The sequence below is a fragment of the Mytilus californianus genome, unplaced genomic scaffold, assembly GCF_021869535.1.
Source record: "Mytilus californianus isolate M0D057914Y unplaced genomic scaffold, xbMytCali1.0.p SCAF_1, whole genome shotgun sequence".
NCBI lineage: Eukaryota > Metazoa > Mollusca > Bivalvia > Mytilida > Mytilidae > Mytilus > Mytilus californianus.
In genome coordinates, this window is record NW_026262581.1 from 20,812,835 (window position 1) to 20,832,775 (window position 19,941).

Consider the following 19,941-nt stretch of genomic DNA (forward strand, 5'->3'; position numbering starts at 1 on the left):
TTAATGTAAAGCGAATGTACAGATTCGTAGAAATTGCGATTTTATAACTTACTTTTTTTATCATTAGCTTGCTCTCTTTACTATATTTTATTACTAAATGCTTCACGAATTTTGCTTTTTGCAAGAGAACATGCAAGAAGACGGAAGACTAGTTGAAGATATGTAAATTTTATACAATTAAAAAAAAATCTTGAAATAAAAAATGATTTTATAGGTTACATTTTTTTTTGGTGTTGTTGGGTTGTTTTAGTTCATTGACGTATATCCAACATGTAGTTCTTATAACGGCCTTTAAAAAATACTAACGGAATTATTAGTGAATTGTAGAAAATTGGATGCTAGATAGAATAAATAATTGCACGCAGTGACTTCTTGCAATTTTTACAACTTTTAGGGTATTTTCATTATGCAGGTTCAACTGGTTTCTTTCAAAATCTGATAACATCATCTCATAGTTCACCAGTAGCAGAAGATTATATGATTATGTTTAAACACAGAATGAAAACGCCTCTATTCTATAAAAAAAAAAAGAAAAAAAAAAAAGAGCTAAAATGAAGGTTCAAATCTGACATCGGGTAAAGCAGCTGAAATTGGAAAAACTATTTGGAGTACATGCCATGTTATATCCGCTTCAGTTAAGCAAAGAGATGATCTTATATCGTTGCTCCGCATCTTAAAAGCCGGAAAAAAATACGATATCTCCAAATATAGATTATTGTCATATGTGCATGTTCTTTTTCTCATTTTAAAAATTCGGTTAATATTTTTTACTTAATAATTCAATAAGTCATATGCTTCTTTTACGAATATGATACCTTTGATATGACCACGTAAAATGTTATACAAAATTTTAATAGAACATTTTTACACGAAGCGGGTCTACAAGTATTCCAAATTACTTGCACGATTGTTCATTTAAAGTTAAAAACCTCGGTGTATTTGACCACTTTTTATTTTTTGAAAACCCGAAAAATAGATACTCTTTTATGTCTGCTTGTTTTTTTCGTCCATTGTTGTCAATATAATGGAATCGTATGCGACTGTCATACAAGTGAGAGGTTTAGCTAGCTATAAAACCAGGTTCTATCCACCTTTTTCTACACAAGGAAATGCCTGTACCAAGTCAGGAATAAGGCAGTTGTTCTCCATTCGTTTGATGTGTTTGAGCTTTTGATTTTGCCATTTGATAAGGGACTTTCCGTTTTTGAATTTTCCTTGGAGTTCGGTATTTTTGTTATTTTACTTTTAAAGACATGAAATTAGTGATAAGTGTCGGTTAAGAAAACTACGAATAAATAGATTAAGGAAAATAAGTAAAAAAATGAAAGCAAAATACACTTGGTGGACTTTATTTTTTAAAACGAAAATTGTGATTCAATACAAAATTCAAAATGCAAAACCTGAACAAACTTAGGCACTCATTAATGTAGATGGGACTTCAAAGTGAATTCTTCATAAAGAAATTAAATTTGATCTCTAATGAGCACAACGTCTGAATGGGAGGGAGTAAATAATTTTAAAAGATGAAAGTTTTTCATCAAAGATATACACTATACATTTAAATTCATGAGAAGAAAAAAGAATTACTGAAGGAGGATTTTAAAGGAAAAGTTACGTAAAATGCACTTTTACTTATATATATTAATTATTCTATTTTTGTAACCGAATTTTTCGAAAATAGACAACTGCTTTAAGATTTAATATACGTTCTTGTATATAAAATAAAGATACAATACATCAATCGTTTTCATTGCGTATCCAATAGAATAATCTTCAGAGGTGAGAAACCTGCAATCCTGCGACTCTTTTCACGAAAAATCTTACGATTAAACTTGATCGTAAGTTATACTGAAATGTGTATGACTTACGAGTATTTTTACTCTTATGATTTTTGTGAAAAGAGCTTCTGATCTTAAAGATTATGTCGTTTAGCAAGAGTTTAATCATTTGTTTAACTTTCTGCACTTTATAAATAACTTTAATAGAGATATCGGTAGAGTTTATTATAAAAACGATTAAAATGTATGAAAGTCATATAAAGTCATATATCGTACTGAAGACATTCCCGAGAAAAAAAATAAATAATTAACGTGTTGGTGTTGGTGCTTAGTGTCAACATAGTATCAGAGACATATATCATATTTATATGTCACTGATGATATATACCACAATTATAGAAAGTTATAAGAGACATTTGAGCTGAGTAACTTACAATTCTCTGCACTTCCCAGCTTTTAGATGCTCCGCGATATAGTCATTTTATGTTGAGACTTTTTTTTTTAAGTGTTACATTGTACACGACCATGTTCAAACACTAAATGCTAATGGTACATTTCTTGACACAAATATCTCTTTGTCGGTAGGGAATTAGAGAATCAAGGAATAACAGTACCTTATTTGAAGAGTTGCCATGGTCAAATTAAGAAATAACAGTACTGTATTTGAAAAGTTGCCACCATCAAGTCCAAAATTGACGGTGGCATCTCTTCAAATACAGTACTGTTATTCCTATTCTAACGCAATTCTCTTCAAATGTTTAGAATTAAACATTTCAAATACTAGTATCCCGTAAACGTCGACTGCGATTTGCACCGTTGTTGCCAATGACTCCGACCGGTCGGGTCAACTGTGGAATTGATGGCAGACGTCATCCAATTAGAATTGGCTTTACATGCCGAATTGCATTAGAATCCGAAATTGACAATGACAATTCTTCAAATACTGTACTGGTATTTATATTATTTTAATGCAATACTCGTAAATGATAAAAATATGTCATTTGAAATTTAAAATGTCCCTGAAACGTCGACTGCGATTGCGCAACGTTACTGCTTACAACTCTGACCGCCATGAAATTGACGACATACCTCATTCAAAAAATTGCGTTAAGCATCAAATTTATTTTTGCCTCACATCAAAATTTCAGTACTTAAATCATATCAATATGTAATCAAAGATACAAATAGGGCCTATTTCCTGATAATTAATTTCACGCGATTGCCTATTTTAAGAAGTTTTCCAGACCTAAAAAAAATCGCAAACGTATGGTCAGATCACATGATTTCGTACGTCATATGAATTCGTACTAAGCATGCTTTTTCAATGGAAATTGTGACGTCACAATGCATTCTTACAAGCACGAAAACCCATAAGACGAGGATAAACGTCCAGTGGCAAATATTTCTTGCATATTTAGTAAGAGGGGAACTTGATGTTCCAACAACACTAAGGTGTTTTTCTGAACATATTTCCAGATTCAAAATGTCTTTAGCTGGTTCAAAACTTTATTTAGATAATTTTTGGCAAATGGTTCGCGAAAAAAAGAAAAAAAGGGACTTTCTTAATAATCTATTAGAAATAAGCACGGAGAGTTGACTCATTGGCACTCATACCACATCTTTTTATTTATATGTTGTTCTGTCTTTCAAAAATCAATCAATTTACGTTGGTTGTCTATAATTTTACAAAGACATGTAAAATGTGTGATGTTGTATTAATGGTGTCTTCTACAATAATGTATAGCAGCTGAAAAACATTTCGATTATATGAATTGTAAAATCTGTCATCATGTTTCTCACGTTTTTCTCTTAACTTTAATTTACTTCAAAATGTTGTTAAAACCTTAAATATATATGTAGCAAACAGCTTGAAACTCTTGTTATTTTACATTGTCGCAAAAACTTCAAATATAGTGAATGCTAATCTAATAGTCTGGAATATGACAGTTGCTTTTCATTCGTTCCGTTGGTTAATACACGTTTGATTTAGTCAGTTTTTATTGACTTCCCCTTTTTGAATTTACCTTGGAGTTTGGTATGTTTGTTATATGCATAAATATATATAAAAGCACTCCGATTTATTTTCACTTTCCTTTAATTTCAATATCTCAACATTAAATTAAATAAAGACAACAGTAGTATACCGCTGTTAAAAAGTCATAAATCGATTGAGAGAAAACAAATCCGGGTTACAAACTAAAACCGAGGGAAACACATCAACTATAAGAGGAAAACAACGAAAAAACAGAAACACTGAAGTGCAACATAAACAAACGCCAACATACATAGAAACGAACTATTTGATAACAACTGCCATATTCCTGACTTGGTACAGGACATTTAAGAAAAAATGGTGGGTTGAACCTGGTTTTATGGCTAGCCAAACCTCCCGCTTATATGGCAATGTTAAAAATATCGCTAAAATGACAACACTACGTGACAGACATACAGCACAAACAAACGCAAGAACACTCAGCACAGAGAAACGCACAAATAAATAATATAATAGTCGTCACAACATGTAAACCGCAGAATAACAACGAACATCTTCCATTAACGACAGCACAGGACATCACAAACAGTGACGTATTTTTGTAACGAATATATAATCTTGAAATTCATACAATTATTTTCACAATACTAGTCCAAACAATTATCATGACTATGACGGTATTGAAAGGCTATTTTGAATAAATGCTGTGACGACGTCATAATTATTTGGTCTAACACAACTTTATCCATGGAAAATGAAAATTAACTCGACAATACTGACAAATAAGACATATGTAAAATGTACCGAAAATACAGAATTCAAACTGCAAACGATAAGACATAATACAATATCCAACCGAAACCACAACAGAAACATCGTAAATAAATACATGAATAATGGATGTATAAATACCGAGACACGTCGTATAGCAATGCAAATTCACACTCGGCAAAACAGTCATATTCGGGAATAGGTCACAATCGGTACTTAGAAGACAGACGACATAGATGTAAAACCACAATCTAAGACGTGGTAAAAATGTCATTAGTTAGTTTAGACACAGACACATCGTATAGATCAACCAATTCGAGATGGTGTCCATAAAATTTACGGAATGTCATTTTTAATCTTTCCTCCTCATAACTCTGTTGGAGCAGTTTCTGCGTAAGGAGCACACTCCTGTATATTAAGTCCGTATAGTGTGAACATGCACGAGCATAACGCATCAATTGAGATATGTAAACACCATACGACGGAGCAGAGGGTATGTTACTGCTGAAAAATGGGAAATTGATAATTGGGAAGTTGAAATCATCCCGTTTGTCATAGATTTTAGTGTGAAGTCGTCCATCTGTGTCAATATTGAGGAAAAGATCATGGTATGAAGCAGTCCTTCTAGCATCAGTAGTATCCTTAATTTCAAGTTCACTGGGATATATGAGATGCAAGTACTGACTGAAATATGGGTTATTCAGTGATAGGACATGATCAATTTATCTGCAAGTAAAATTAAAGAATTTTGCAAGGTGCCTTTACTTTGTCTTTTAGAAGGTTCTGAATGAATTCTGCTTCATACGAGTACAAAAACTAGTCGACCAGAAGGCCACAATTAGTACTCATTGGAATACCGACTGTCTGTTGAAATATCAATCCTCCAAACTCAACAAATATATTGTCGATTAAAAAGTCCAGCATTTTGATAATATCATTTTCAGTGTATTTTCTGATAGAATCAATGTGGTTCTTCACAAAATAAGAATTATTATAACCCAAAACAAGAAACTTATATCTACGATTCCCATTTTTATAGAAAAAGCTCTGTTTAATGAGATGGTGAAGTCGATCTTTCAAATGAGCATTGGGAATAGTAGTGTAAAGCGTAGAAAAATCAAAGGTCTTAATGTTGCTGCAAAATTGCAGAGTTTGTGATCTAAGATTTAGCAGTAGATCTTTAGAATTTTTGAGAATCCACATCTGATTGACACCACTAGTTGAATATATCTCATCACAATATTTTTGTAGGCCATCTTTTACTGTAGAAAGAATAGTAGTCAGCACTTTAGAAATATGTTAAGTCGAACATCTTGATGATCCAGCTATGTATCGTTCTTTATACGGAGTTTGGTGAAGTTTTGGTATCAAGTATAATGACGTTAGATTTTCTTTGTTTTCTTTGATGTTAATACCAAAAGAAAGAAGGACAGATTTGTGATTTTGTAAAATTTCATCCTTTGTTAATGATGTTAAAGAATATGTAGGATTACCAGTTGTGCTGTTTATTCCAAGCTCTTTTTGAGACATTTCAAATAATGGTTTTTACATACGAAGACAATATTATTGGAGGCTTTATCTGCTGGGGAAAACGACATATTTGTCATGCAAAGAGGATAAAGCATCCATAAGTGTCACTGTTTTTTTTAAATTGCCAGATGCCAACATTTTTAGCATCTTTTGAAAAACGCGAAAAAGTTATATGCGTATAAAAAAAACCTCAATAGTTTGACAGATAATTGTAAAAGAAAAATATAGCGTTACATATTATTATGGTTAAGCTTCACAGAACGAAAGTTTTGTTTAAAAAAATCAAATAAATACAGAAATCTATTCGTTTATACAAAGACTATACACGTAGTAGAACAAATTTAGGCAAGTCGGTTTTACAATAAAACCATGTTTGTGTTTCAAATTATTTTGCAAATGGCCAATCAATCTTTTCATTTTAAAAACGTAAATTGACAAAATAAATCATAAGCCTTGCATCTCTGATGACGTGTTTGCACGTAAAAAACTTAAGCATTCTTAAAATATATAGATTTCCATACGTATTGAAAAAAAAAACATTCACACAATAGCTTAATAGTTTGATTTTGGTTGTAAAACGTCTTTTGATTGGCTGAAAGTGTTTTGTCTATCAGCTCAAAGACATAATTTTGACATGTGACAGTGACGTCATTTTCATGAATTAATTCTTAAAAAATGGAGGTTAGAATTAAATTATAAGGAATGACTGTAATATATTTCTGTCTATTCGAAATAACATCAAAAATGCTGTGCACACTTTTAAATAACCTGCTACGAGGGTTATTCAGTGTGCACCATATTTTTGATGTTATTTCTTCATAGACTAGAAAAAATATTACATTCATTCCTTAAAAATGGTTTGGGATTTACGGCCAGTTTAAGAATCTTGGCTGTGCCCTGCAGATGGTAATTTTCTGTGAATCAATATAATCATTTTGTTTCGGAAAGTTTTCCGTTAAATGCAAATGAATAAACTCCGAAACAGCAGTAACGTCGTCACTGTTTTCAGAGTCTGCCAAATAAACTGGACAAAATTCCGAAACAGTGGGGACATAATTCTGTGCAGTTTTGAAGAAAGGGAAGTCTGACTCAAACAAAAACTCGAATGGATTATCGTATTAGTTTCAAATATTATCGTTTCACAGACTGTATTAATTGGCTGTATGAAATAGTGGGTGATATGTCCCCGATCGTAGCCCACACAAACCCATACAGAAATAAGAACATATGTACTAATATGAAATATGATAAATTAATGCAGTCAATTCATTGTTTCTACATTGTTGAAATCATTTGAAAATATAAGGGTTCAAACCACAGGCATAAATGGCCAAATCAAAACTGGGCACATCTTTTTGGAATTTTGTAAGTGATCTGGCCTCCCAATTGTTTTAAATCGAGTGCAACCTGCTATAGTCTTATGCAAACTAAACGTGTGATCAAAAAGTAAAGTTTAATCTATGGTTGAAAACTACATATGTTGACCTTTAGATGAAAAGTTTAAAATAGGAGTTCGTAGATAGTACCCTATTTTTTCTTTTCATTTGTTTTATCCTTTTCTAGATAGAAGCTGAATATCTAATTCCAAGAACAGAACCCTCTCTTGTTCCGATTCTAAATGGACCATAGTCCGAATTTTACCAAAATACGGATATTGTTTGATCGAAACTTGCTGTTATACAATTTTGATAAATCATTTCAAATAAAGGAATATATCTCCATCAAAGCTCTGATTCCTTGTCCAAGTTTTGGATATACGATAGGTTCTTTTTAGGTTTGATCAACTCTTAAACGTTTGCACACGGTTTTTTCCAAATATTTTAACCGAGAACAATCACTGAAGAGAAATTTATTGTCGAAATGCGCACAAGGGTTTCGGTCATAAAACTTTAATCAGTACTAGGGGTACAAAAAGTGTGCTCGAAACGCCAAATCCATCAATTCTATTTGTTAATTTCTGAGTCTGAGTTCGAAATGCGCATCTGTTGCAGCAAAATTGGATCCGGAAATATTCCTACTCACACTTTGCCGTTATCTCTGTTGATGGACAGTTGGTCATCGAGTATCACCAGTCCAGTAGCTAGTACTTTTGTACTGGCATGAAAATGCAGATAATGTATGATTGAAATTCCCTGTTATACAGTTTTGAAATCATTTTAGATTAAGGAATAAATATCAATCATGCAAATCTCTGCTTCCTTGTCTGGATTTTGGTTAAAGGTTAGTTTTCTTTTGTTAGATCAGCTCTGCATCGTTTGTACTATATGTTTTGGATTTTAAAATATTTTGGCCTCCGAGTATCATAGAAGAGACATTAAATGACGAAATGCGCATCTGGTGCAGTAAAATTTGTACCGTTATTATTTAGGTATATTTTTAAAATACTTAATTATAAATCAACTGCTAAGGATTTTCTACCCAAGGAATAGATTATCTTAGCTGTATTTGCCAAAATTTCGGAATTTGGGGTTCTCAATGCTCTTTAACTTCGTACTTTATTTGGCTTTTATCACTTTTTTTATTCGAGCGGCACTGATGAGTCTTTTGTAGACGAAATGCGCGCCTGACGTACAACATGTTAAGCCTTGCATCTACGATGAGTTTATTGTTAATCATACAAACAAGTATTTCATTAGTGACCGGATGCATAACATATATTCTTATTTCCCTTCATTTTTAAAAATAAGACGGTATTCTGTTAAAAAACTACAGATGGTAAAAATTCCTTTTTCATATTTTTATTTATTGTTCATCGCGTGTGTTTTTGCAATTTTAAAGGTACTATGGACCAAATATGTTCCTTTTGATCGCTGGTATAGAGTATGACCTTATTCTACCAGTTCAGATTTTATGCTTGTTTTCTGATATCAAGACAAAATTTGTATTGATAAGAATAAAAAGATACACTATAAGATATGCCCAGGTAGTTTTTCTTCATTTTTCTTTTCCTTCGTGAAGAAAAGGTGAGCGTTTTTATCTTTGAAAAAATTAATAAAGTCATTGAGTTGACATTAACAAAGGGAATTTTTATACCTATTTGATGGCTTAATTAGCAATAGCTCTTGACTCAAAGTTGAAAACTGATTGAATAATATTTTGATGGCTATACAATAAATGAATTTTACTATTAAATAGTAATAAATGAAGAAACAAAGTTTGTGTTAAACTGTCATAAATTAATATCGTTTGACACCGAAACTATAACACGTGCTATAGAGGTGATGTAGAACTGAACATGACAACTTTTCGTAATAACATCCCAATTATTTCGTGACAGTTACAACACAACAAGTTAGGTGTTTCTTTTATAGTATTTTAAATGCAAGAAATGAACAGTACGAAAATCACCTGAAACTTAAAGCTATTATAGCTTTTAGCAAATTTATGCTATGGTTAAAATATAATACAAGAATATGATCATCGAGGGGTCACTTTACTTATTACCTTGTTTCGTTGGGTTGTCATATAAAGTTCAATTGACCGTTTACAAAAAGAACATAGACTTTGTACCTGGTAACAAAATTGTTTCATTATAGTATTTTAAACGCAAGAAATGAACAGTAAAAAAATCACCCGAAACTTAAAGCTTATGGCTTTTAGCAAATGTATGCTATGGTTAAAATATAATATAACATTATGATCATCAAGGGGTCTCTTCACTTGTTTCCTTGTTTCGTTCGGTTGTTCTAAGTTTTATTGACCATTTCGATCGTAAAGGAACATACTATTTTATTAGACTTATTATCTGGTATAAATTTGTTTGATTAGGAATATACTGTATTTTTTTGGTACGTGAAATTCATAAACTCAGTTTTTGAGAACCCAGTTTTTCTCCCATTTTGATTTCTTTAACATTGGAAAAGAAATTAAATTCATCATACTGATCATTACTAGAGCAAAATTATATATTCTCAGATTACGAGACTATTTTATTCTAATATAAACCAAAACTAAGATAAAATAATAATGATAAAAACAGATACCATTTCTTTTGGTAGAGCAAATTCAAAATTATTACATGTTCAATTTATCGTAATGGATTTTCCAATTTTCTATATAATAGTAGTCGAATATAGTAGCCGAATATATATGTATTATCCATGCATTATTCTGCAACTCAGATATACAAATCATTCATTAGACCTGTTTTCAAATACCAAGAACCGAAAGATGCAAAAGATGCAAAAGAACAACTGACTAAAAGTATAATTGTTCCAAAGAGCCAGAGTATACCAGCTGAATCATTAAAAACAATTGCTGTTACGAAACGCTTTTCTGTGTGTTTTATTAAGGAATGCTGAGAGCATATGATGAGCTGCAAAACAAAACAAAAAATACAAAAATACGAAAAAAGTTTAATAGAAATATACTTTCCCTACAAATAGAAGTGTCTGGGACGGACAATATTCAGATAGTGGTTACATTTGCAATTTAGACTCATGCAATAGGAAAGAAATATGCGTAAATTATAATATGAGAAGTTATGATTGGTAAATATGAAGTCCATCTAAACGGTACCTGATAAAAAATATAGTAAAGATAAGACATGACATTGATTAAATAAACAAAAATAACAACATAATTGTAATTAAGTTTCAATTTTCACTAATAAGTAATTCTGATAATATAGATTTTCATTTACTGCCAAATTAGGATTGAATTACAATTTCAAAATGGAAGGATAAAATTGAGAATGGAAATGGGGAATATGTCAAAGAGACAACAACCTGACCAAGTAGCAGACAACAGCCGAAGGCCACCAATGGGTCTTCAACGCAGGAACTTATTTGACAACTGTTCTGGCATAAATGGAAGGAAACTGGTCATGTGATTTACTCGGTTTCCCTCTCAAAGCTTTCGGTAGTGTAAGGTTTTTATCTTTTGTTTTAATGGTGGTTATAGTTTATAGCTGAAGTACATTTATGAAAATGATAGTTCAGTATAAACAACAAAGTATTTATGCTGATGAAACTGGAACAAGAGCTAGGGAATACTGAATAGGTACAATACAATGACCTTGCAGAAAAGTGTTCTGAATCTTGTTTAATGCTTATCAAAAGTTTCAAGTGTGTCCAAATGTACACAAATTTTCGTACCAAATTTTCTCTGTGGTTTATTTTCAATATTAAAAGATACACATACGGTGTTTGTTTGAATACTTTTTTTCATGATGAAGATCACCTCAATATCAATTAAATTGTAATTGAATACGTAAAATTTATGATTCCCTATCGATACAACACCAAATAAAGTTAACAACATTAACGGTACCAATTTTACTACACTAGATAAGCATTTCAACAATAAATGCCTCTCTAGTGATGCTCAAGGCTTAAAATATGGAAATCTAAACTTATTTAAAAAAAAGAAGAGCTTATATGTATAAAACAAAAAGAACAAACAGTACACACAAAACCTGACAAGGAATCAGAGCTTTGCATGAAGAAGATAAATTCCTTAATTTTAGATAATTTCAAAAAAATTGTAACAGCAAATTTTATTAACACAATATCCGTATTTTTGATATTTAAATGAATTTCCTGTTATGCTATGATAGTTGTATAAACTGTCCCAAAGCATTAAAAGAAAAAGGTTTTCGCATGTTTTAAACATTTTATTTTGTTATTTTATTGAGTATCAAATTGTTGAAATTTAACATGATGATTGAGCTTTATACAACAGATGTCTAATATAAAAGAAATAAAAATTTCACTTTAAACCCCAAACGTGATAATAACAGCAGATAAAAGTCAACAATTTTCCCACAATTTGGGTGATCTTGAATATCATATTGGGTATAATAGTGTTCCCGAATTTGCATGATCATCTGTAAATATACCCGTCTTACTGACAGTGTGATGAGAGATCTACGTATTAGAGTAAAGCAAACGGTATAATTTAATGTTGTAGTAGAAATAAAATGTTGAGCTTTTTTGTTGTGAACAGAATATTGTTTCAGTGCAGTATGATTCAGAAGTGTAAATAACCATGCGTAACCAGTGGAAATTACAAGTTAATGAAGGGTGTAATATTACAGTCTCAACCTTAAGGTGGTCATTTTTTTCTGTCTGTGTCAGGCCACCTGCATTGTCCTTTCAAGAATGGTCATAAAATTTTATTCAAATTGAAGAAAATAAAATATATAAAAATGTCCTATATCGAAGACAATCAGATTTTCAATTGAATTGTTAAATAGTTGGATATCAAGGCTATGTTACAAAAAGGATATTGTGACACGTCATTATCAACCCTTAGACATACATTTGTTTCGCATCAGTTTGGGTTGTGGTCGTATTCAGTTGTTGGGAGAATGCAACACTTTGTGCATGCTTCAAAAGTCTCGTCGTTGCATGTTGCCCGATATTTATTTCCCTACATAACCAATAAGGCATTGCCTTTTAGTTTCTGGCTTAAATGTCTACGAATTCCTGGAATTCAGAAACTACAAAAATGTTCACTGATTAAAGGGTCCTTAAGTGTTGTGTGCTAAGTTCCTTTGTTCCTGATGAAGGTTAATCAAGAATATTATAGCGCTTTGGACGTACGAAATCTATAAAGTGATATTTTTTGTTGACTTTCAAATTGTTGAGATTTAACATGATGATTGAGCTTTATACAACAGATGTCTAATATAAAAGAAATAAAAATTTCAGTTACTGATTATTAAATTTCTCTCTATATATGTCGTCTCCAAAAAAAAACAAGTGCATTTCGATGACACAAAAACCACATCTGCAGTAGCATTGCAATGCTTTAATGATGCATTGACCTGTTTTTCCCCGATTTTACTGAACAAACAAGTACAAATCAGAAAAAAAAAGGACATCGTTGTCCGCTAATCTTGTATCATTGACAGTCATCGGACTAATGTAAGCATTATTTTGGCAGCTCATAAAAATACATAAACGTATTATGGCATGTATATCTGTTCCGGACCATATGAGTATTTGGACCATACGCGTATGGTCATGACCATATGCGTATATACTCATATGGTCCGACCATACGCGTATGGTCCGGGTATCTTATACGATGTACGTTGCATTAGGTATGAATCTTCAAGGTGTCATAAATTAAAAGTTTTTTTTAATTGAAATTGTGACTAATTTAATCAAATGGTAATTATTGTTACATTTTTAATGAAATAAATGAATTTTACTCACAAATTAAAATTATAGCAAAATTATTTTTGCATGGTTATTGCCGTTTTTCCCTTACGAAACGCAATATGTCGACTTCGACTTTGGAATATAACTTCGAAGCAATATCGAAATAAGCCGTTTAACAAGAAGTCAACTATTAAACCCACAGGCACATGTGTAAAAAGAGTATTTTAGTAATTTAATGTTTTCATGCTCATAGTCATACGATTATACAATACCAGTAGTTTTTTCGTAAAGTAAATAAAAATAGAGAGCAGCACGCATAAACTACTGTTATTGTAAGAATGTATGAATAGGATCAAGAACACTTCAAACACGTGAGAAAAAAAAGTAGAAATTATACGAATTAAAAAATAAAATAACCTAAACACCGGGGAAAAAGAAACAAATCCATTCCGACAGTCAACAGGATAAAGGTTTATCAATTTTACTCTAGCGAAGGCAGGCTTAAAATAACAGAAACACCAAGATTCAGACAACATGTAAATATAACGAATTTCAGTAAGTAACTTGTGCCGATTTTGGTCGGAGAACGAGCTGTGTGTTCCTGCGAAGTTTTTGCAAAATACCTATATGGTCTAAATACTCATATGGTCGGGCCCGTTAATAACCAAACGAGTATATACGCGTATAGTACGCGTATGGTCGGACCATACGCGTATGGTCCAAATATTCATATGGTCCGGAACATATCCATCATCATAGTCCTAATAATTAGAAAATAACGTCTTCTCGGCGCTTTATATGTCATTGCAAGAAATCTTCTTGCTATATTTGATATCAGTTATCTTCTTCGTGCATATTGTGTCATTGCAAGCACATCTATTTGCAGAATCCAAAGTCTTATTAACTTTACTGTGATAATTGTAGGCAAGCATATTTCATTGGCGCTTTTGATATCAAAGCAGACATATTTTGTTGACACTCATTGTATCAAATGCAAGCAAGTAGTATTGATCTGTTCATTAATTCAAGCATACAAAGTATATTTTTATTTCATCTTAGAATTAATTACACTTAAAAATATGCAACCTTAACTATTTTTTTTTCTTTTCGGGTCTTTTAGTTGTTTTCGCTCCACATGTAAAAAATATCTTTTTGACATCCGAAGGCTTGGTTATTTATCGATACAGTATTTTCCCAATTACATCTCCAGAGGGGCATACCAGTGAAACGAATAAACTTAAGTCATAAAATCAAAACATGCAATATTCTTCAGACAACATTTGTATGTCACACGCAAATTCAGTACAGATTACAATATTCAAATTACTGAATTGTGGAAAACATACAAGGATGACTGCTCTTTAAATGTGGCAAATGTCTTCTTAATGATTTTTTTTTTATATTGGCTTGAAATGGTACTAGAAATGGTTTAACTGTAACAGGCATCAAGGGACGATACTGTAGGATTATGGAATTGAAAGTTCTCACACATCTTTTTGAGGCTGATATAAAAAAAAACCAGACAAGACATATGATGTCTAAATACTAAATCCGTTGGATGTCCACAGATTGATAATTTAGTCTGCATGGGAAAATTGCGTATCTAATTTGTTTTAGAATTATTTCTAAGTTGTAATTGGCTTTGATTTAGCTTTCAGTAACTGTGAGAACTCTTAGATCGGTAGTTTGTGTTTTTCGTTTTGTTAGATTTTTGTTGTATTTCGTGCCGACCTGACGAGTCAAATCCTTCCCAATTGATCTTATTTTGTGTTGTAACATCCTTGTTCCAGGTGTGGGGAGAATTTGACGCTCACAAAAATGACAAACAGCAACCATGCAACGACAACCACTAAAATGCAGGTAGTTGACATGGGACAAGCACATAAAAAATGTGGCGGTGTTAAACATGTTTGTGCGCGCTTAACCCTTCCCTAACCTGGATAGGGATATATGTTAATTACATTTCTAATGTTTCTGCAAAGATAACGTGTTGAACCACCCTTTAACACGTCTTTTATTGCATCGCATTGTTGAGACGCGGTTGATATCACAACAAGCACATCTTTGAGTTGCTACATAAGATCTATATCAACATTACGATTTTTTTATGAAAACGTTATCTATTAAATGGACCAAATTGAAATGTGATTTAAATCTATTATTTATAGACTGACTGATTGACCCTTAATCGTCTAATTTATATGAATTAATCATAATCTGGTAGTTTTTGAGATAATGACTTGCACAAACTGACAACGGACTATAACACAACACATTCAACAAACTCCGGAAACTTCTCATAATTTATCATTGCTACATTTCGTAAGTGTCATTAAAGAAGACTAAATACGGGAATGGTTCGGGAAAACTGTCAAAGGGTTTATAATCATCAAATCACTAACACACAAAGAATTGACTATCTGAAGAACAGTCTCTATGAAAATTTAATACATAAACAATTATCAATAATTAGTTTCCTTGCATGCGCCCGGACGTATGCCATCCTCGAAAGGATCTTTGATGACCAATTTGTATCCGTAGGTGTTGTTAAGTTGTCAATTATAGGAGAAAAAAGTGATGATTATAATATTTGTTACAATTCGCGTGACTGCACGTGTGTTTTTGCCATGGGGTGCTGATTTTCTTTTCATGTTTGAATATGTTACTTCAGTGAGCTTAATCCAATAAAAACAAATTAAAAGTTGATAAATACATTAAAAATAGAATGAGTGTTTTTAAAAATTCAAATCAGATATGAGTTTTCTGAATTGGTTTAGTTAACTAAACTTTATAGAACTGTGGGTGGTTGAACGAAGTGATTTACTCCGTCTGATTTTTTCTTCTTAATGTAACAATATGCCCATTGACGGCAGATGCCGGTTTTCTCATACGCCTTACTGTTCTCATGCCGACAGATAGTTAAGACGAGATTAAAGCGTTTAATTTTCTGTGTCCGAATCAAAATCTGTTAATGTTTATTGTTATGTTCGATATTGTCAAATTAAAGAAAGCAATAAATGTAGATTGAAAAAGATTAAGACATGTTAATCAAGCTTATCAACCTGTAAGACGTCTTTATTTAGATTCATTAGCTTTTTTCTTCGACAAAATATTGCTTTCATCAATTGTAAATGGCTCTGGATATGAAAACTGTATACGACGAAGTACGGGGGAAGTTAGTTCGAAAAAAACGTTGTTTAAGCGTTTCTTACTTGTTACCTGTCTTAAAATAATCATGAAAAATTGAACTTAAGCTTTAGTGTGTGTTTTGGGAGCATAATAATAATCTCTTGCTACACCCCAGCGACAAATGTAACATATTTATGCTACTAGTATAAACCAGTAATATACATTATGTTACCAATATATTCCGTGAAATGGTGCCAAAATTGATTGATTGATTGTTGGTTGCTTAACATCCAGTGGCAAATATTTCATGCATACTCAGGACGATGCCAAAATAGAAAGTTGTTAATTTGGTAACTCAACTAATACTGCATTTCGAAACCGGTTACATTAGCAAATAAAGAGTTGTAAGTCGAATGAAAATGGCCATAATTTCCATAACGCGTGGTTGTATCAGTTTGAACTTGTCCTACATGAATTTTCGACAAATTGAAAAGATACTTTTGATAACAAGGCTTAAAGTAATACTTTAAAACAAATGAGACAATTAGTAGTTTTAGATATCTACACCTGAAAAAAGTGAAAAATATGTATTTATACTACATATAATTGATAATATTCATTTTCAATAAAATAATGTGTATCTGCTATATTTTGTTGTTTGTTTTTTATTTCATTGTTTGTACCATTGTTGCGGTCGATGTTAGTTTCAAATGACAATTTAAAACCCTTTTAAAATAATATATAGATAAGATAAAAAAAATGTTGAAACAGAGTAGAAATAAAGAAAAAAAAACTAATTAAAAAAACTAACGTCGAAAAGAATCTGTCAAAATAAGTTACACGAATTCCAGCACTGATAAGCAAAATTGGCCTTGAAAGTATAAAATTATATAAAAAAACACCGATTGATTGAAATGAAAAAGACTTTAAAATGTGCAGATTAAGCCAGTAGTAAGCCCTTAGTAGGTTTAATACCGTAAATAATGGAGTATTGATAGATTTTGGTGTACGCCACTTGAAACCGGTTACTTTTCTGTACTGTCTATTTCTAGTATTTGTTTGTTTATGGATATTTTATTTTGTTATAAATTTCACATAAAATGAAATTGATATCTGCCATTGATCATTATCATCGGGAAACAGGCGTTACGTATTATAACTGTTAAAAAAAACCTGTAAATAAAATATCACCAGTTAACTTTTTATGGAATATTACATATTTTTTACATATGTAGCAATTTAATGTCGTAGATATTTTCTTAATTAGTTTTTATCTGAATATTTTCACTAAAAGACATGTGTATTCATTATTTGTTACTGATCTTTAAGCACACACAAAATTAATTTGTTGTTGGCTGGATCGTCGCTCCTAAAATAGAAGAAAACATGATAATCAAATCAATTCTTAAGCTGTGGATATAAATATTTTACTTTGATTATATTTATAAGTAAATATTTAACATTATGGTTTATTTTCTGTATTACAATGATGTATGCATTGCAATGTTTAGAAGTATATTTTATTTTTTAAATATACTTAGAATTAAGAATATTTACTGCTAAATTTTATTTACTACATATACTATTATGACGAAATCTTTCATGTAATTATTTTTACCATCGAATAAAAGGTTAAAAAATGAAATATTTTCATTTGTATTAATAAAAATAGAAATTCCATGCATGCATTATCATCAATTACTAATTGTGGAAGAATTGCGTTATCTTTGAAATTTAATCATCATTCGGAAATTGGTGCACTGATAATATTGTACATATTATAACAAAAGAAATTTTTTTTCATGTACGGCACACAATTTTATCCTTTCCATCTTGACTACAACTGCACTCCTAAGTAAGCGTAGTTTCGGATTTCAAATGTTTGGCTTTGAGCGTTCCTGACGAAAGTAAATCCAGAAAAGCGCTTCGGACGCATGAAATTATTAAACGTGTTGTTTTCAATTTTTAAAAAAAATATTGCAAGAAAATAGAAGGCCGTCATTGGGTTAATTGGGTTTACCAACATTTTTCGGATTATAGCGATTAAAATCATCATCTACTATTTGCTTACAAAGAACTCTTAGCTTTGATCATTTCCGGTATTTAAATGAAAGCAGACGATTAAAATTTGTCGCGCGATATCAAACACAAGAATACCTTCCTAAGAAGTTTGTTTCCTTTGCTTACATGCCAAGAGATCATACATCAATTTATATTAAAGTATAACTGATTTTTTTTTACAATTTAATCAACATAATTTTAAATCCACAAATGTCTTGAAAATTTCAAATGTTGATGATCATTGATAAATTTCGCCAAAGTACTGATAATATCATCGTTAATTTGTTATTTTTATGAAAGATCTTCGACGTGGAACTCTCTTGAAATATAAGAGGGTGTGGATGGGGGTTTGCAGAATAGACAATAATGGGTAAAAAATATAGAAAAATACAGAAAAATGTACCAAAACAATAAAGAATAGAAAATAATGAGGTTCTAAAATACAAAGAATAGAGAATAAAGGTCAAAAAGTAAAAATAGAGAAAATGGCATAAAAAATTAAAGAATACAGAAATGAAGGACCCCCTTATAAAATTATCTAATCATTGTCGTCTTCATGTTTACAAACAGACCTAAAACTAATTTCTTGAAACGCGTTCGAACCTTATTACTCAGTGGTATTTCTTCACAGATTAAATTGCATTTGTGTGTCGTAATGAATAATTTTGTAAAATTTGACATATGGCGGAATTACCAAATGAATCTTAAATAAAAAGTCTAGCGCACTCAGCGTCACAGTGAACAAGCACAAACTTTTAAGATTTATGTGATAATATAAATTTTGTTTGGCAAAAACAACCCAATATTGTTCATCATTTTCAACATTGTCTGCACGATATGCATACATTTCAAACTTAAACGTGATATTAAAACGTTAATAAATTGACACTAGAATGTATAACACAATTATGATGCATCCGTTCTTAAATATTAAATAAAATCCAAATGAATACCTAATGAATAAATTGGGAAATTTCATCACTTATCTTTTATTTCATTACTATAAATGGCAATAAATTGATAGAAAAGATATTTATTTTCTCCCAATACGTTTAAAAAGAGAATGCGTATATCGGCTTACAAATAAAACTTAAACGTACGCTAGCTCGAAAGATCCGCGGCAAAAATTTGGAGAGTCAACTCTTGGAGATATGTGTAGAATAGGGAATCATATAGCCAAAATATAAGCCTCAATAGGACAGCCAAAATTATCTAAGTTCAAGCTTTCCCATGTATTTATTATTTTGCTTTAGCAGCCTTAAATGTATTATTTTTTTTTTAAAAGGATAGTAAATATAAAAACAAGAAATGATTGTAACAGGATGCTGTTACGAAGTCTCCCAAACGAAGCTCCCATAATTCGTAATTCCTAAGGTCGCCTGACATTGGGCAAAGTCCAGTGAAAATTGGTTTGGTCCAGTAAAGTTATATGCATTGGGGATGCCTGGGGACTAACCTTGTATATTATTCAAATCATCTTGGCATGACAAACCATAATATATATATGGTTTAGGGGTGGGGATCTCGACCATTTACAAGATACTAGAACATTGGGGTGGGGGAACCCCTG